Source organism: Aotus nancymaae, unplaced genomic scaffold (assembly GCF_030222135.1).
Source record: "Aotus nancymaae isolate 86718 unplaced genomic scaffold, 86718_ANA_hifiasm-v0.15.2.pri h1tg000028l, whole genome shotgun sequence".
Taxonomy (NCBI): domain Eukaryota; kingdom Metazoa; phylum Chordata; class Mammalia; order Primates; family Aotidae; genus Aotus; species Aotus nancymaae.
Window position 1 is genome coordinate 18,894,057 of NW_026988441.1, and position 20,345 is coordinate 18,914,401.

The 20,345-nt window shown below is 48.1% G+C and overlaps 1 protein-coding gene across 1 annotated transcript in view; it reads right to left on the minus strand.

Moving 5' to 3' along the window:
• Positions 1-13,650, minus strand: part of CHST8 (carbohydrate sulfotransferase 8) — a 100,300-nt gene extending 86,650 nt beyond the window's left edge. Inside the window, exon 1 of the mRNA XM_064380687.1 lies at positions 13,574-13,650. The gene's annotated coding sequence lies outside the window, so the exon portion shown is untranslated. The remainder of the gene's footprint in view (positions 1-13,573) is intronic.
• Positions 13,651-20,345: the final 6,695 nt, after the last annotated feature.

Genomic DNA, 20,345 nt, shown 5'->3' on the forward strand with positions numbered 1-20,345 from the left:
GAAAATAAAAAGGAACAGGCATTTATCATGATTTGTTAATGTTCCGGGCACAATGCTGGATATTACATGAACATCCCATTTAGCTTTCACACAATACCCTTTGGAAGTAAAAATCATTATCCTTATTTGCCACAGGTTTGGTTCTCTGTAAGGAGATGCTGAGATGGTGTTTGGGGTCTAAGATGTTTATTAAGGATCAATACCCATGAAGGGAAAAGGGAGGAAGCTGGAGTGGGAAGGAGAAGTGGAACAGGGATGAGGGCCTCGATGGTGGACTCTGGAATGGATTCAGCCTATCAGAGTGTCCTGTAGCAGGAAGATACTGCTGGACCTTTACACCACCCCCTTACTCAGTAGCTGGATGTGGGCTGCCCAGAGAAGGGCATAATCTCAGATGAGGCAGTTTGCTGCAGATGAGGCAGCCCATCATGGAGCTGAGGACTGGAGGCTGGCTGCTGACCACACATCCCCCAGTGGTCAGCAAATCCTTCTTGGAAGGAAGATCTGGGCAGTAGATCTCCAAGTTCATCACTCTGTTTTGCAGATGATGAAATGAAGACCCACAGAGACTAAACATGATCAAGGTTACATGCAGGAAATAAGCGCCACCCCAGATCTGACTCAAATCCTCCCTCTCTCCACCCCAGCCACACTTTTCCAAAACAAAAGCTTAGATCAGACCGTTCTGACCTTCAGTTACTGAGACATGAAGGTCTGAGCTTCTCCAGAGGAACACACAGAAAGTTTGGCTGTGTAAGCAAATACACTCACCTTGCCTCCTCTGTTAATGTTCCAGCAAGAGACACGCATGCGTGTGCAAGCTCACACAGATACACACTTACTTCTTGGCAATTATTGCTAATGGAAGAAGGTGGGAACATGAATTATTTGGGTTAAAAATTCCCTTGACAGTACAGCCTGGAGAGCATCTCTCCCCAGCCAAGCTGCCGGATCCTGCCAAGAGCACCAGGGGATGTAGGATGCAGCGTGGCCAGCCTCCTTTTACTTTTAGAAAGCACTGAGCTGTTCACATTCTCCAGCGGCTCTGAGATCCGCAGCCACAGCAGGGAAAATTACAGGGAGGAAAAAATTGCATATTTACTTCTCAAAATTGAAAGTTGGAGTATAATATGGACAGAGAGGAGTGTGTGAGTAAACCCGGAATGCCCCGGCCCCTGGCAGGATGCAGAGACACACAGCAGTCCATAGAATCCCGAGGAGGAGAGAATGGCAAGAAGGCTTGGCTGCCTTCCAGGGAATCCCTCTCCTTATGGCTGGCACAAGGAGGCCCCAGAGGACTTGTCTTTGTGTTTCCAGCTGCCAACAGTGCCTGGCACAGAGCAGGTGCTTGGGCAATGTATGGTGAGCAAAGAAGCTAGTAAGATTATGAAGGCAAAAGAAAGCTCCTGAACTGGGGCCAGCTAGGCCCTTCGGGCTGGGGTCACATGGAGTCCAGTGATAGTGCTCTGTGGGTCCACTCAGCACACATGCATGGCTGTACCCTTTGGAAGCAGGCTGGCTTCCAAAGGATAACCTCCAAGATCATTTTTTATTTTTAGTTTTTTAGAGACAGAGTCTCACTCTATCACCCAGGCTGGAGTGCAGTGGTGCAATCACAGTTCACTACAGTCTCGAACTTCTGGGCTCAAGCAGTCCTCCCACCTCTGCCTCTTGAGTAGCTGGGACTACTCAATTTAACAATGCCTGATTAAATTTTTAATTTTTGGCATAAGTGGGGTCTCACTATGTTGCCCAGGCTGGTTTTAAACTCCTGGCCTCCAGTAATCCTCCCACCTTGGCCTCCCAAAGCACTGGAATTACAGGTGGACCCCCATAGACTTGACCTCCACCAGACCAGCATGATTTTCCTTGGATCTCACCTCAAAATAGGCTGGTCTCTTCCAATGTGAAGAGAAGGCTCAAGACTAAGAATATGGCAGAACAATCAAGTCTCTTGGCCCTATTCTGGTTGCCCTGTGGAAAAAAAGGTCTTGTTCAGGCCACCAGGAAGGGACCAAGGCTTTGAATGACCTAGAAGCGCTAATGAGTGACTGACTGTGCATGAGATGGGAACGTGCCTTCTCCATTAGTCTCTGCCCCAGGTCTCCTTCCAGCTAGCATCCTGTGTTCCAAGTCCCTTCCACCCCAGTGATCCCTTGGTGCCCTTCTTTTTCCCCATGGTATGTTAAAAAGCCAGAAATGTGGGTCCAGACTAACACTTCCTCCCTCTCTCCTGACACCCGAGTGCAGATCTGGCCTTTTGAACGCGTGTCCTGTCTCTCCCAGTTCCTCCATGCGGCTCTGATTCAGCACCTGCGGCCTGGACAGCTCCCCTTCTCGACATCTCTCCTGCAATACATCTGTGGTCACTCTCGAGTCCCACAGGTGCCCAGAGGCCCAAGTTAAAATATCTCAGCATGATCCACCAGGTCTGTGAATATCCTGTCTGCTGACCTCCCATGCCCAGTCTCATCTTTCACCATTCCTTGATGGCCCTCAGGCCAAATGAGGCACCCTCCTGTGTGTTCCTGGAAACTAATAGCTTTTCTCCGGCAGAGGGAACGGTGGGAGGGTAGCACAGAAGAGACAGCACTCAGCATTCAGTGCTGTCACCGGGAGATTTGGGGCATCTTCATGCTATATCTCTGAGCTTCTGTTTTCCCAGCCAGTAAGTAGGTCCCTGGTGGACTGGTACCATGGAGCTATTTGGGAAGATTCCTGAGGTATGGTGGGATGCTGCCTTGGGGTGGAGGAAGAAGCTTGGGTCAGGTGGAATGGGCTGCTGGGTCCCAGTCTTCTCTGCAGGGTGCCTGTTTCCCTACAGCCGGTCTCACCTTCTTTCCAAATAGCTCTGCTTAATTATTTGCTTATCTTGAACAATATCCGAGGGAGTCTGGTTTCTCTGGTTTCTCTCCCTAAGCCTGCAGCCTCTTTTCTACCATCCTGGGTTTCAGACACCCTCATCGTTCAGCCTCAAGGACACAGGCAGAAGAGTTGTAAACCATTGTGATCGCTGTACATGGTGCTCCATGGCATCGGTCTGCCAGGCGGGGGCAGGTAGGGCAGGGATGTGGGCAGCACTTGGCTAACTTGGAACATCTCAAAGCAAAAGAGCATCCACGCAGATCCCACACTCATGCCCCAGTGACCCCCTGCCTGATGATCACATGAGGAGTTGCTCAAGCCCTGACTTCTTACGTGTTTGCTCTAAAGAGGAATGAAGACAAGCATTTTTATAGTGGGACCCAAAATGTCAGTCACTGGTCTTTAGTGAGCAGCTGTCTGAAGCAGCTCATTTCCTATAATAACCACATGACACTCATAATAAAAATTATGTTTCAAGTGACACATCCAATGACCCTTGGTAGTAGATTGAGACCTTCAGATCTCCCCATTTGGAAACCTGGATTTTTTTTTTCCTTCTTTTTTTTAAGAGATTGGGTCTTGCTCTGTCACCCAGGCTGGAGTGCAGTGGTGCGATCATAGCTCACTGCAGCCTTGAACTCCTGGGCTCCAGTGATTCTCCTGCCTGTCTCCTAAGTAGACGGGACCACAGGTACATGCTATAACACCCAGCTAATTTAAAAAATGTTTTTTAGAGATGTGGTCACACTACATTGCCCAGGCTGGTCTCCTGCAATCCTTCTATCTCAGCCTCCCAAAGCATTGGAATTATAGGCATAAGCCATCACACTGGGGCAACAATTATTATTATTATTATTATTATATTGAGATAGAATCTCTCTATGTTGCCCAGGCTGGAGTGCAGTGGCACGACCTTGGCTCAGCACAAACCCTGCCTCCTGGGTTCAAGCGATTCTCCTGCCTCAGCCTCCTGAATACCTGGGACTATAGGCGTGTACCACCACGCCCAGCTAATTTTTGTATTTTTAGTTGAGATGAAGTTTTGCTGTGTTGGCCAGGTTGGTCTTGAACTCCTTGCCTCAAGTGATCCGCCTGCCTCAGCTCCACAAAGTGCTGGGATTACAGGTGTGAGCTACCTCACTGGGCCAAAAGTTATTTTTTAAATGACACATCTGATGACCCTTGTAGCAGATGCAGACCTTTAGACCTTCCAACTTGGAAATCTGAATTTTTAACTTGAAATTTCCTGATTCTGAAATTGGCAAGCAATGCACATTTTAAAAAACCTACTTCAGCCTCATGTCCATGCTGGATTTGGCCTGAGGTCCACCACCTGTCATCCCTTCTATGATGAAAGAATACTCAAGTGATCCTCCTGCCTCAGCCTCCTGTGATGAAAGAGGAGGCAATGGATGGGCATCAGGCCAAATCCAGCATGGACATAAGACTCAAGAAAGAGCCTGGATTTGGGAAAGGCAGATGGTCCTGCTGGGCTGCCACTCTGGAACCCCCACAACCCAGGAACCTAGATTGGGGTAAAGCATGTGACCCCTGGATAAGAACAATGCTTCTTGGTTCAAGGAATTTTGTGCAAAATCACCAGAGGGGAGAAAAAGCCCGTGGGAAGAGAGGCTGCTGCAGCCATCCAGTCTGTGGTCTTTGTTATGGCAGCCTTGGCTGATGACTTCAGCCCCTGTGCCAGGAAAGCTCAGCTCTGACCTACAGGGCAGCCTCCTCAGTGGGACAGGAAGGAGGCTGGGGTGTTGCCAGGAAACCAGCTCTTGCGTGGTTCAGTGGTTGCCGTCAACCACATGCAGTGTCAGACCACGCACTGGACACAAACCCTGCCTAGACCAGGATGATTTTGGAGGTGAGAAACAGAAAACCAGCTCATCAGGAAAATCGAGGCTCCACAGTGTCACTGGTGACCCAGGCTCTGCTGCTCTGTCCTTGGGGCAGGTTTTATCCTTAGAGAGCTCCCTTCATGGTTCAGTGGCAACAGCCATAGTCCAAGCTACAGGCATCCTCATTATGTCCAGTAGAAGTGAGGGAACAAAGTCCTGGATCCTGAGCCAATAGAACCTCCTGACCCTGTGTGCTAGGGGCTAAGGGGATGCTCTGTGCTATGAGGGCACAGGCCTGGGTACTGGAAACAGTGGGATGAAACTGCCCTGAGGTCAGCCTCTCCCAGCTCAGTGAGTAGAAGACAAGAGGGATGGAGACCCAGGGATGGCCACAGGGTCTACTACACATTCACTCCTTTGCTCCTGAGGGGACATATGTGCACATGCATGTGTGAGCATGCAGATGTGTCTATGGCTGTATCCTGTGTATCTGTGTGCCTGGGTGAGCACATGCTGTAGACATATGTGCACATATGTATACTTATTTCAGAACCTCCCACTCCTCTGCCTGTGGTCACCAGCTGGAAGCAGTCCAGCTGCAGCCAGGACACACCCAGCTCCTGGCCACCAGAATGACTGTGGCAACCTTCACCCCAGCTCATCAGGGTTTCCTCCGAGCTGCCGCCTAAAGTCAGGTCTGCTTCCTGGCAGAGGAAAGTGAGGCTCCCTTGTCCACGCAGCCTGGAGGAAAGGCGGTGGGAGGGTGGCCTAGCGGGGAGGCTCCGGAGTGGCAGCCCAGCAGGACCATCTGCCATCTGTGCTTGCCGCTCCTCTCCCTGCTCCATCCCCTCTCCACCCGCTCTCCGCCTCAGGGTGCATCACTCTGGAGACCCCTTGGGAACTGGAAGCTAATTTTCCACGATCATTAGTGATGGAAAGACCTCAGGTTCTGCCTTTAATTAAAGTCAAACGTGAAGCTGAGGAGAAGTGCTACGCTGCATGCAATCGTCCTCTTCCCACTTGTAAAAGCCATATGCAAATAATTAAGCCAAGCATGGGAGCCGTAATTAAAAATTTCACAGACCCCCTCATTAGCTGAGCAGTCTGCACAGAGAAGCAGGACCCAGCCCCTCCTCCATGCTGACGGCAGCTCCTGCAGATGGCTAATTGGGGCTGGGAGAAGTGGCGGGCCACACCTAGGTGACAGTGCACCTGGCAATAAGCTGACAGGGCTCCTGGCTCCCAGGCCAGCAGTGATGACTTCTCACCTGTGTCCAGGAGGCCTCTAGCCAGGGCCAGAGCTCCCGGGGTGAAGTGGCTGAATCCCTCCATCCCTCCATCCTAGTGCAAGGAGACCCTGATCAAAACCTCCCAGCCTCCACTGGCCCCAGCCCTGACTTGGGCACAGCTGGGACCTACTGACAGAAGTGGGGAGAAGGGGCCAGGCGCAGTGGCTCACTCCTGTAATACTAACACTTTGGGAGGCTGAGATGGATAGATCATGTGAGGTCAGGAGTCTAAGACCAGCCTGGCCAACATGGCGAAACCCCACATCTACTACAAATACAAAAATTAGCCTGGCATGGTGGCGTATGCCTATAATCCCAGCTACTCGGGAGGCTGAGGCAGGAGAATCACTTGAACCTGGGAGGTGGAGGTTGCAGTGAGCCAAGATCCTGTCACCGCACTCCAGTCTGGGCAGCAGAGGGAGACTCTGTCTCGAAAAAAATAAAAGGGTGGGAGAAGGGTCTCAGCTAGAGCTTAGAGACCCCTCCAGCTAGACACTCTTGCAGCTCCTCCTCCTGGCATGCCCAGGAGGAAGGCAGGTTCAGCAGACCCATTCATTCTCTCAGCAAGTACATGTCTTGAGGCCCTTCAATCCCTTCCATGCACACAGATGTCCCCAGGCCTGGTGGCCAAGGTGCAGGGAATGACCCACTGGAAGATAAAAGCCTTAGTCAGGAGCACCTTAAAACGGGGGGTGGGGGTGGGGAGACAGGGAACTGTGTCTGACCTCACCGTCCTATACATTATCTGGCCCCCAACTCTCCTCCTGCCCCACCCAGGGTCCCTGGCTCCCGCCTTCAGTCCCCGCCAACGTCTGGTTCACCTCATGTCTGGAATCGATCCTGCCAGACAAGCCACTGCAAGCATCATCTCCAGTTACTCATTGACATTTCCAAATGAATATTCACTCATCCCAATCACAGCTACTAGTTTTCCATCTGGTCTGATCAATGGAACTCCTCAGAAGGAGTCATGCTCACCAGAGGAATTGATCGATGTCCGGAAAGCTGCTTGGGGTGTGTGGGGACCAGCTGTGTCCTCCCAGCCACAACACCCAGACATTAGCCAGCTCGCCTTGCCCGCGGACCACACGGCCCTGGGCTGGGCCAGAGCTTCCGCACGGCCTGGACTCCTACTCCTTCTGGTTATATACATAAACTGGAGGTAACTGCAAACCCAGGAAGTGGCTCCCCTTCTGAGGATTTGGGGGATCTCATGGGGTCACAGGGAGTGTTGGAGCTGGGCGCGTCCTGCCTGGGTTCATCCTGAGCCACAGCGTCACCTCATGTAATGTCTTCATCCTGGTCTCTGAACTCAGCCCTTCCCCACTCAGGCCTCTTCCTTCTTGGTGGCTTAGAAAATGTCATTTGTCTTTCTCCCTCGCCTCTGTCAAACAGAGGGATGCAGGTTCCCTTGCCAAGGTGGCCAGATATCCACAACAAGTGTCCCGCTCTCAGAAGCTGGCCCCGGGCCATCTCATCCTGGCTAACTCTCCACCTCATTTCTCATCATTCCCCAACACTCTTGCTTTGACAGACAGCTCCTCCAGTCAATGTGGGCCCCCGATTGCCTGGCTGGTCAGAGCCCCTGCCCAGCTTCTCTTCCTGTTTCACTGCATCTTCCTCATTGCAAACACATCTGCTTAAGAACCTGCGCTTTCCATCACTGACATGAGATGGTGTACAAAGATGAAGAAATACTTTTGATGGGGTCCAGGTGCAGTGGCACACGTCTGTAATCTCAGCACTTTCGGAGGCAGAGGCAGGTGGATCACTTTGAGGTCAGGAGTTTGAGACCAGCCTGGCCAACATGGTGAAACCCCATCTCTATAAAAAATATAAAAATTAGCCACATAGACTTTAAAGCAACAAAGATCAAAAGAGGCAAAGAAGGACATTACATAATGGTAAAAGATCAAAGCAACAAGAAGAGCTAACGATCCTAAATATACATGTAGCCAATACAGGAGCACCCAGATACATAAGACAAGTTCTTAATGACTTATAAAGAGACTTAGCCTCCCACACAATAATAGTGGGAGACTGTAACATCACATTGTCAATATTAGACTGATCAACGAGACAGAAAATTAACAAGGATATCCAGGACTTGAACTCAGACCCGGAAGAAGTAAACTTAATAAACGTTTATAGAACTCTCCACTTCAAATACACAAAACACACATTCTTTTTTTTTTATTTTGAGACGGAGTTTCGCTCGTTACCCAGGCTGGAGTGCAATGGCGTGATCTCGGCTCACCGCAACCTCCGCTTCCTAGGTTCAGGCAATTCTCCTGCCTCAGCCTCCTGAGTAGCTGGGATTACAGGCATGCGCCACCATGCCCAGCTAATTTTTTGTATTTTTTTTAGTAGAGATGGGGTTTCACCATGTTGACCAGGATGGTCTCGATCTCTTGACCTCGTGATCCACCCGCCTCGGCCTCCCAAAGTGCTGGGATTACAGGCGTGAGACACCGCACCCGGCCTAAAACACACATTCTTATCAATACCATATCACACCTATTCTAAAAAGTGACTACATAATTGGAAGTAAATCACTCCTCAATAATTGCATAGCATTTCATAGGTTTAAATGAAATATTGGTTGGCTGCTTGTTTGTTATTTTCTTCCCTGATTCCTTCCTGTCTCCATTGTTAAGCACAATTATTGGCATAAAAGAGGTTTTCAATTCCCATTTTTAGACTGCATTCTAGCCTGGGCAATAAAGCAATACTGCTGTTCTCTTTCTCTGTTTCTCTTCCTTTTTCTTCCTCTTCTTCAGTCTTTTTTTTTCTTTCTTTCTTTTTCTTTAAAAAAAAAAATTAGCTGCATGTGGTGGTGAGTGCCTGTAATCCCAGTTCCTGGGAAGACTGAGGCAGGAGGACTACTTGAATCCAGGAGGCAGAGGTTGCTGTGAGCTGAGATCATGCCACTGTACTCCAGCCTGGACAACAGAGTGAGACTCTACCCACCCAGCCCCTCAAAAGAAATACTTTGAGTGGTGAAGAGGATCCTGTCACTTACATAAACCATACATTGCTTTTAGTTTTTGACGCTGTTTGATTTTTTAAAATTCAATATAAAACATTTCAGATATACAGAATACACACACACACACACACACACACAGGTAAATAATATAAAGAAGAACCAGCACATTCATCACCCAAGCTTAAAGAATAAAACAATCACCAATACTAGAGTTCCCTTTGCACCCCTTCTCCCCTCTGGAGGTAAATCACACACATGGTGAATATTTAATGAGCACCTACTACATGCCTGGCACTATTCTAGGCAACTGGGATCCATCCATGAACAAAACAAAGATCTTGCTCTCAGAATTCTACTCCAACCAGGAGAGAGAGAGATTATATATAAATCTTAGAGGGTGAGAAATGCTAAGGACAGAAGAAAAACAGTAGGGGAAGGAGGACTGGGAGGGCTTGAGGCCAAAGGCGAGTATGTGGGAGGAATACTGACTGAGCAGGTAACGTGAACCAATGGTTATAGAAGGAGTGGGCTGTGCAAAGGCCCTGGGGTGACAGCACTCTTGATATCCAGTGTGTCTGGAGAGAGACATAAAGAAGCACAAAAGAATATACGGTCAGAGAAGCAATGGGGGGCGGTGATGTGGGCCACTCCATTGATTTTGGCTTTGACTCTGAATGAGACAGGAGCAGAGGCAGGACCCTTCTTGGCCTTGGAGGAAAAGGCAAGGCAGAAACAGGGCGCGTGGGAAGAGACAACAGCAACAGAGTCAGTGAGAAATCTCAGGCCATGATGTGGAAGTCTGTCCAACATTCTCATGTGAAAACTGGTCCTTTTCAAAGAGAGCTTTATTTGACTGTTGAAACTACATAGTTTTTACTTTGATGCTGTGATACCAATGTGTGTTGATATCATGCTTGCTGGCCATAAGCTTTTCTGATGTGGATATTTTGGCTCTTGAAAAAAACGTAATTCACTCTTCAGCAAGCTGGGCACCCCCTGCTTGTTGTCGTACCCAGAAGCTCAGGAAACCTAGCTGCTCTGTATACGTGAGCGAAACGGAAACGGAACGACGGAACATATACGATGACTGGGAGGAGGAGGCTGGAGCTGCCAGGATGCCTGGGTCCAGACTCTGGCTCCGCCACTTACCAGCCACATAAGCTACTTAACCTCTTCATGCCTCAGTTCCTCATCTGCAAAATCAGAGTAATAATCTCTCATTTTATGAGGACAAAACGGGCAATGAGGAAGCAGTGCCTGGCATACAGGGAATGTCGCTCATGTCAGTGACTACTCCGGGGGAGATGAACAGAGCCCCCCGACGTACTCTCCCTCAGACAATCCCATGAACCTGCAGTTGGCAAAGGCTGAACGCCTGCACGTAATGGGAGCAGTGGAAGCTTCTAACGGAGGTCTCTAGGAAATGTCTTGGGAGCTCAGGCTGTAGGCAGACTCACAGAAAAATGTGACACTCCTGGAAAGGGCTTCCAGAAACTGGCCCGTAAGCACTTCATCAAGAAAGGAAAGTAAGCAGCCAACCTTGGCACTGTGCCTCTGCAGTGAGCGCTGGCCCTGGGCTACCACTGCTGGCGTGTGTCAGGACAAGTGACGGGGTTGGTATTTTATGTTTACGCTCTGTGTCTGCAAACCTGCTTCAATCATGTCTGCTGAGTATGCCAAGCACCATTCAGAACTATCAATTTAAAAAGTTTGGTGCAGTTGGTCTTTTCTCAGATGGTTAAAAGTATGGTAACCTTCAGTCCATAGACTTGCCCAACATCTTTGACAATTTCAATTCAGTTCAGAAGAACCCAGTGTGCAACGTGAATTCACCGATATTCGACTTCACAGTCAGGAAAACAGCAAGGCATTCAATGCAATGGGGTTTTGTTTTCGTTTTCGTGGGTTTTGTTTTTTCTTTTCTTTCTTTCTGCTTAATTACTTTGCTAACAAGGTTGAAGTTTTCTAAAAATCTTGGTGAAATACTAGAAGCTTACACTTGGCAGGAAATGATGGAGTATATTCTGCAAATATCTGTAAGGTTTCCCCTCATAGTCACACACATAGAAATGCACACAATCCTTGTCTTGGATTCAGCATTTCTGGAATCCCCTAATGGAAGTTTAATATTATTTTCCAATTCAGCTCACTTAGAGGAAATTTTTGACTCCAGTTCAAATACACAATCAATTCTCTAGTTAGTTACCAAGACTTAAGAAACCAGCACTTCCTCAATGATGGCATCTTTGGCCATGCCTCATGCATTCTATCTTGGTTCCCTTCATTATCCATTCACCACAACTAATAGCCAAACAATAGATTTGGGCTTTTGCAAAATTCAAAGCCTGTCACCCTCTCTAAGTTAATAGTTTGGCACTCCAGGCTGCCTTCACGGTTTCTTTGCCAAGTCAAGGTCTGGCTGCCCTCGCTGCAGGTTTCATGGAAGTCATCCAGGAAGGTGAGGATTTGTCTCCTTGAGGACTGCCAGGGTTTTGCACAGATGGGTGGCAGGCGTTTTGGATCCTGACGAGGTGTTTCATTGCTAATTTCTCTCATGTGAAGCAGAGAATGGAGCTTTGCAGGAAGAAATAAAAACCACAGGTTTTAGAATAAATTTCACATGATCTCGGTCCAACATTATTTAAGGCACGAGAGTGGTTTGGCATCACCGCCTGGAATTTGCCAGCACCTCCATGAAGGTGCATGCCGCCATCTTTGCAACAGACATAAATCCATCTTTGAGATGAGCTGCCAGTATCATCTTCAGCCACCCCCAAACAGGAAGGACAAAGAAAACAAAAATGAGAGTTCTAATGCTCATGTTTGGTTTGTGGACGGCAATGTGGACTCTGTGACAATGTGAACTCTGTGGTCAGCACCCAAAACTCTCTGGGGCAGGTCAGGTATCCATCCACACCTGGGCTCTAAGAAGCAGGAATGCGTCTGTGTGTCTGTGGGTTTGTTTAGCACAAAAGGTCACGAGCATGGTGCACTGGTGCCTGTGGCTGATGGGAATGATTCTACTTAGTGGGGCCCTTTGATTTCTCCCTCATGATATTAGAACCAACTTCAACTCTTGGAAAGGATAAAACTAAAGATGCAATACAAATAGGTTTCCCGAGGCTCAGGGTCCCATTTTTGTGCTACTCTGTTATAAATACAAAAATCAAACTTTCTTCCTCTAAGCACATCCTCACATTCAAACAAAAAATGCCTGTTTTTGATCCGTGATGGGAACCACAGTATAAACGGCAACATACACGCATGACAGTCCGTAACGTCCTAATACGAGTGTCACGGAGCAAAATCTCAGCATCTCCAAATCTCTCTCATTCAAAATTCTGCAGAGCTCTACCCACCTGGAAAAAGATGAAAGGCCTTAATTTCTATAGTTTGATTACAAAAATATAACTTTATATTTTGGTCAGGCGTGGTGGCTCACACCTGTAATCCCAACCCTTTGGGAGGCCGAGGCAGGCGGATCACGAGGTCAGGAGACCGAGACCATCCTGGCTAACACAGTAAAACCTCATCTCTACTAAAAATACAAAAAATTAGTGAGGCATGGTGGCATGCGCCTGTAGTCTCAGCTACTTGGGAGGCTGAGGCAGGAGAATTGCTTGAACCTGGGAGGTGGAGGTTACAGTGAGCCGAGATCCAGCAAGCCCTCCAGCCTGGGCAACGAGAGCGAAACGTCACCTCAACAACAACAAATATATATATATTACATATATATCTTTATATTTTGAAGCCCCCACAAAAAAGCCTCTCCAATTATTCAATATTCAAGTCTTACAAATCTTCTCCCTCCCCAGATTCTCACACATTTGCTAGACGGTCACCTGATCTGTTCTTCCTCCCCTCCCCTCTCCTCCCTGGAGAATTGCTGCTCCCCATGACCACTTCTGGGGTAGGTGGTAAGATGATTCCCCTATTTTTCCAAACCCTAATTGCTCAGAGGCTATCTTTTCCCCCTCACAAAGCCCAGACACCTCTTCCCATTTGAGACATCCTTGGACAAGCCTAACATCCTCCAATATGCTGGAGGTTGTACATTCCCCCAGATCCATGATGAAGGCAAGTGAAGGCTCTCCTAAGGAGGGCAGGGTGTTATGCAGTGTGCAGGCATGGAAAACCCAGCGTCTCAGGTTTTCCGTGCCATGGCCTCCACCCCCTGGCAACAATCACATAGATGCAATTTAGTTAATTCCCTTCCACACCATCTCAACATTCCTGGCAGCCCCTCAAATACAATAGCAGAGGGGGCAGAGTCATGGGGATGAAAGGACCTTGGGATCATCCTTTCTCCAGCAGAGAGGATCAAACACCGAGTGTCAGATGTGCTGCCTGACGCATTCATTCGGGGTTAGGCCCACTCTCATTCTTTTCCTCAGGCCCTGTTGTTTTAGGATATGAAGTGACTCTAAAAGCAGCCAATATTTTTCCCCCGACACAAGGGCATAAATCACTACATCTTCGGCGCTTTCTCTGTGGTATCGATTGTTCTGAGAATGAAGGCAGATGGTTCCGATACGGCATCATCTAATATTCCCTCAGCTTGATTTATAGATTTCTTTGTGCATTACCTGAACATAAACGAGTCTTGCATTATTTCTTGCGCACTTGTCAAATTAAGGTAAGATATTCTTGTTGACCTTTACACCTAAAAATAAATAAATAAATGTGTCTGAGATGTTTTCTAGCAAGCATTAAAATGAACTGGGCTCTCAGATGCCCATTAAGAGGATGTAATTATGAGGGGGAGCGTCGTCTGTGCTACGGGTAATGATTTAATTTTAGTTTTAATGCATTCGCTCAATGGAGGAAAAGAAAACAAGCTGGTTACGAATCATCTGGCAAAAGAGACAAGAACAATTTGGCACCGTTTGTTCCTTAATTTACCAAAATGGGAGGGAGCTGGGGGAGCTTTGCCGCCCCAGCCTTCCAGAAGGAAGGAACACTTCTTGAAAGGTGCAGAGAGAAGCGGCAAAGCAGGAACCAAAATAGAGACAAGGTGGCCGTTTGCTGCGATGTTACCAAACAGAGCCAGCGCCAGCCGTCGGGCTATGCGCGGGTGTGAATTGGATCTGACTTCAAGCAGGGGAGGAAATTCCGTTTGGGGCTGTGTGAAGGTTTTCTCCTACGTTATTTCTCCCACTTCTTTTCCCACAGCCAGACTTAGACCCAAGCAAAGGGTCTCTGGGCAACATCCACTTGTGCTGACCACTGTTGGCCAGGACACATGCAAAGGGGATGAATGTGCCCTTCACCTTCCATCTGTAAACCCAGTTCTTCAAGGTAGGGCAATGCTGGCTGCAGCCTCACTATGTGCAAACCTAGGTGCCTTCTCGTGGGCACTCTTATGCGCACACACACACACACACACACCCCTGTGATCACACAGGTGCTGGCCCCCAGGGTGGCTTTAGCATCCCTGGGGTCCCTTTCAGAAAAATACCACCTAACTGTAATCCCAGCACTTTGGGAGGCTGAGATGGGCAGGTAAATTGAGGCCAGGAGTTCAAGACCAGCCTGGGCAATGTAATGAAACCCATCTCTACTAAAAATACAAAAATTAGCCAGGCATGGTGATGTACAGCTGTAGTCCCAGCTACGCGGGAGGCTGAGACGGGCTAATTGTTTGAACCTGGGAGATGGAGGTTACAGTGAGCTGAGATTGTGCCAGTGCACTCCAGCCTGGGTGACAAAGCAAGACTGTCTCAAAACAACCACTCTCTAAGTATCTATCTTCAAATCTCACTTAGATAACAAGAGGGATTCCACTGGTCATGCCAGGTGTCTCCACCTCTGCCTTGAAATTTCCAACGCCCCTGTCCTCCCACTCTCTAAGCTCCCCCGGCATCCTCTCCCCTGATGCCCAGCCTCTGGGCTCCGTGGGCCACTTCCCCAGACCCTCCCACCTTCCGGTCCTTCTCTTCTCTGCCGTCTAACTCTGCCCATCTGCACGTCACCCCGTCCCCTCTTCCTGGACCCGTGTGTGCTTCCTTCTTTTTTTCATCAACCTGACTCTGGAAGTACCAGGCAGACAGAATTGTTGCCATGAGGCTGCGAGGAGGAGACAAGAGTTCTGGTCTGCTAGTGACTGTTTCTCTGCCACACCTATTTGCAGGGTCCACACATGTGTACACACCCACACACACACGTGCTCATACTCAGCCTGGAGGGCTTCCACGGGCATGGAGGGGAGGAGAAAATGCATCCTCCCTATGGGTACCCCGACTTTCCCAGTCCCGTGGGGCATGAAGGGCTCAGTTCCAGATACAAGTGCTTCGTCTCCAGCCACGTGACTAATGAGCATGGGCTACACTGATGGGTGCTAATGGGCCCTTCCTGTTGTGCAGCCAACATTGCTTCTCTCTCAGCCCCCACGGCGCCTGCGCAGATGGGATCCATGAGAAAGCTGTGTTGGGCATAGTCGTTTGCAACACCCTGTCCCGGAGCCAGAGGCCTGCCTTTCTGCCTCCAGTTGCAGGGACACCACTTGTCCCCTCCCAAACTAAGGATGTCATTTTGTCATTTGTCCATCCCATCTGACCCTGTCTGCTGCCTGCCCAGGGCTGGGTGGGCCACTGGGGCCCTGATCACTTTCCCAGATGCCTACTGAGTATAAGGCCTGCCCGTACCCTCCACCCCCAAGCCATCAGGACTCACAGAGGAAGTGTTCTCGGGGGATGCAGCTCCTGGGCTCTACAGCCCCAGCCTCACCCTGGTCCAGCGGGAAGAGACTACATGTTTGTACTTGAGAAAAGCTTTTTTTTTTTTCCCTCAGTTTTGCAGATACTCAAACAATCCTTTCAACATGCTAGTCCTGATTAAACACCCAACACATTTCATTTGCCATCTTCCTCCATCTCCATACCCGTTTGTGACTTACAATCCATCAAACCAGTGTTCGGCAAACTGTAGCCCACGGACCAAACCTGCTGGCCACCTGTTCCTGGAAATAAAGTTTTATTGGAACACAGCCATGCCCGTTCTGAATCATCTGTGGGCGCTTTCACTTTATGATGGCAATTGAGTGATTTCCACAGAAATCTTTTGGTCCACGAAGCCTAGAATATTTACTCTGTGGTCATTTACGAAAAAGTCTGCTGACCTCTGGTCTAAACTACAAATATAATTCGCTTATAAATAGTCTGTCTGGCGTAACAGACGCCAGTAAGGATACGGAGAAAGGGGAATTCTTGTACGCTGTTGGTGGGGATGTAAATTAGTATAGCCACTACGAAGAACAGTATGGAGATTCCACAAAAAAACTAAAAATAGAGCTGCCATATGATCCACTCTCGGGTATACATCCAAAAGAAAGGAAACCAGCGTATCACAAGCTATCTGCGCTCCCACGTTTATTTCGGCACTAGTCACAATAGCCAAGATGGGAAATCAACCTAAGTGCCCATCAGTGGATAAATGGATAAAGGAAATGCGGTACATATACACAATGGAATAGTATTCAGCCATTAAAAATAATGACATCTTGTTATTTGCAGCAACATGGATGGAACTGGAGACCATTACGTCCAGTGAAATAAGCCAAGCACAGAAAGATAAATATCGTATGTTCTCACTCATATGTGAGAACCAAAAAATTGGATTTCTGTCATGAAGACAGAGACAAGATTGGTGGTTACTGGAGGCTGGGAAGGGGAGGCAGCAAGATAAAGGCGGAAAAAAGCAAATACATTCCCAACCAATTTTAGAAAACAATTTGAGATATTTAAGTACATGCATAAAAATGGCAGTATAATTTTTTTAAATTATCTGTCAAATAACCTTTTGAGATGTCCAGTGAACTTTTTGGGTAAGCCACTTAACACAATCCCGTAAAGAAATAAATAATGAAAATCCCAGAAGCTCAGGGTAAACCATGTAAGTTCCCAATTCTAAATTCATATATCTCTTTAAATTACACAAGTACACAGGTATGCATTCTCACAGGAAAAACCTCCAAAGAATACAGTGGAAGGGAAGATTCCTTTGAAAGTCATCCCAATCCCGTCCACTCTGAACTGCGATAATTGACATAATTCCTTTCAGACATCTAGATATGTATTTTCAAATATGTAAACAGAGGACCTACAGTGTGGCTTTGTGTTGTGTTTTAGCCATAAATGGTTTATATATGTCCATATTGTGCTATGGTTGGCTTTTTTTTTCCCACTTAACACCGTTTAGACGTCTTTCCCAGAAGTGTACATGAACCTACCACATGCTTTTTATTTTATTTAATTAATTTTTTGAGATGGCATCTCACTCTTCCCCAGGCTGGAATGCAGTGGCAGGATCTCGGCTCACTGCAACCTTCACCTCCTGAGTTCAAGTGATTCTCCTGCCTCAGCCTCCCAAGCAGCTGGGATTACAGGTGCCTGCCATGATGCCCTGCTAATTTTTGTATTTTTAGTAGTGACAGGGTTTCACTATGTTGGCCAGGTTGGTCTTGAACTCCTGGCCTCAAGTGATCTGCCTGTCTCTGCCTCCCAAAGTGCTGGGAATACAGGCGTGAGCCACCCCACCTGGTCCCTCATGCTTTTTAAACATTTTTGGGGGACAAGGTCTCACTCTGTCTCCCAAGCTGGAGGCAGTGGTGCCATCACAGCTCACTGAAGCCTTGACTTCCTGGGCTCAGGTGATTCTCCCACCTCAGCCCCCTGAGTAGCTGGGACTACAGGCACGAGTCACCAGGCCCAGATAATTTTTAAGTTTTTTTTGTAGAGACAGGGTCTTGCTATGTTGCCCAGGCTCATCTTGAATTCTTGGGCTCAAGTGATCCTCCTGCCTCAGCCTACCAAAGTGCTGGGATTACAGGTGTGAGTCACCTGATGCTTTTTTTTTTTTTTTTTTTTTTTTGGGAGATGGAGTTTTGCTCTTGTCCAGGCTGGAGTGCAGTGGCACAATCCCAGCTCACCGCAACCTCCGCCTCCTGGGTTCAACCAATTCTCCTGCCTCAGCCTCTGGAGTAGCTGGGATTACAGGTGCGCACCACCTCACCCGGCTAATTTTATATTTTTAGTAGAGACAGCGTTTCCATGTTGGTCAGGCTGGTCTCAAACTCCCAACCTCGGGTGATCCACCCCCATCAGCCTCCCAAAGTGCTGGGATTACAAGTATGAGTCACCACACCCGGCCACCTGATGCTTTTTAACTGTCCAGAATATTCCAAAGTGTGAGTTTTGCAAAGTCCAATCTCCATGCACGCAAACATCTGAAGCATCTGTAACCAGCTGTCCTTCCCAGGAAGGAGGATCCTTTGTCCACAGGTCACTTCAGAAAGTGACTTTTCAGTGGATGGACTGCAGGCTCCAGCCATGCATCCCAGCCACTTGAAATACCTCTGCTCTGGAATATCCGGGAGTCCCTTGGTCTCTTCCTCCACAACACAGATACCACCATGGGGTCTTTGTGTGACCCTGAGCCTTTCCTGGCAGAGTCCCTAAGATCCATGACTCCCCATACTCCATGCAAAGAACTTTTTGAAAGGAGAATCACTGTGAATATAAACGACTGTCTCAGAAGCTTGACTTTTTAAAAAGGAATGTGGATCTGGCCCTTGCAAATATAAAACAGATTGAGAAGCTGAGCTTTGTGGAGTGACTTAAACAGGCATTCCGAGTTGGCACCCGCTGGGAGCAGTGCAGCAAAGGTTGGCGTTCGGGAACAGGCGGAACCCAGAGCCGGGCTCAGGAACAATCCTTCCCCAAACCTTTTTCTCTCCTCCTTTTCCCCTCCTGCCTTTACCACCTCCTCCCTCCTGCCCCTCCACCTTTGCCTCATCTGTTTGTTCCAGAAACCCTCACTGAGCATCCACTGTGCACTGGTCCATGTGCAGGTGGTGCTGGGACTCCAGGCTCCCCCTCATGGCATTCTCAGTGGGTCAAAGATGGTCCCTGAGCCAGGGACCATGGCATTGCCCCGGTCTGTGCCATGGAAGGCCCTCGTGCTAGGACAAGCAAGGTGAGACCTAAAGCAGAAAGGCAATGGGTAGGGGAGGGCACTTCCAGGCAAGGATGTAGCTGGGAGGGTGATGTATAATACTGCCCTTTCAGGCTGGGTGCAGTGGCTCACACCTGTAATCCCAGCACTTGGGGAGGCTAAGGTGGGTGGGTCACCTGAGGTTAGGAGTCTGAGATCAGCCTGGCCAACATGGTGAAACTCGTCTCTACTAGAAACACAAAATTAGCCCAGCGTGGTAGTGCATGCCTCTAATCCCAGCTACTTGGGAGGCTGAGGAAGGAGAATCACTTGAACCCGGGAGGTGGAGGCTGCAGTGAGCCAAGATCACACCACTACACTCCAGCCTGCGAAACGGGAGTGAGACTCGATCTCAAAATAAATAAATTCATAATCTTGGTAAAACTCCAGAATGTCAGAACAAAGAGAAAAACTTCAAAGTTTAAAGGAAGAAAACAGAGATTTACCAACAGTAAACATTTTGGCATCAAGAGATGCCCAGGAGACAATGTAGTCATATAATATTTTTATAAAGTGCCACAGAAAAGTATAGGTCATCCTACTCAATTATTCAGAAATGAGGGCAAAATAAAGCCATTTTCAGACATCCGGAACTAAGAGGGCTTGCCCCGAAATTGAATTTCTAAAGGATACATTTTGGGAAGAAGAAAAATGAACGCACAGAAAATGAGTGACATTTAAAATACATGAACATTAGTTAATTAAATTTATACTCTCTACCGTACATTTTTGGGGGTAGGTGTGGGGGATGGAGTCTCACTCTCTCACCCGGGCTGGAGTGCAGTGGCACGATCTTGGCTCACTACAACCTCCACCTCCCGAGTTCAAGTGATTCTCCTGCCTCAGCCTCCCAAGTAGCTGGGATCAGAGGTGCACACCACCACACTTGGCTAATTTTTATATCTGTGGTAGAGACAGGTTTTATCACGTTGGCCAGGCTGGTCTCGAACTCCTGACCTCAGGTGATCCACCCACCTCCGCCTGCCTCAGCCTCCCAAAGTGCTGGGATTACAGACATAAGCCACCACACCCGGCCCTATTGTAAATATTAATGATACTTTCTTGTACTAAGGTGGGAAAAATTCTCAATTATAACAATAAGGAAGACAAGAGAGAATGCTCAGTGTACAGTTCTGGTGTGCAAAGCTCCTTGCTTGTTTTGGAGGATGTCAGAGATCATAACTTTAGACTTGCTAAAAAATTTAGAGTTAAATGTGTATGTTGGCTGGGCACAGTGGCTCACATCTGTAATCCCAGTGCTTTGGGAGGCAAAGGTGGGAAGATCACCTGAGCCCAGGAGTTTGAGACCAGCCTGGGCAATATAGTGAGACTATGTTTCTGCAAAAAAATTTTAAAATATTAGTCAAG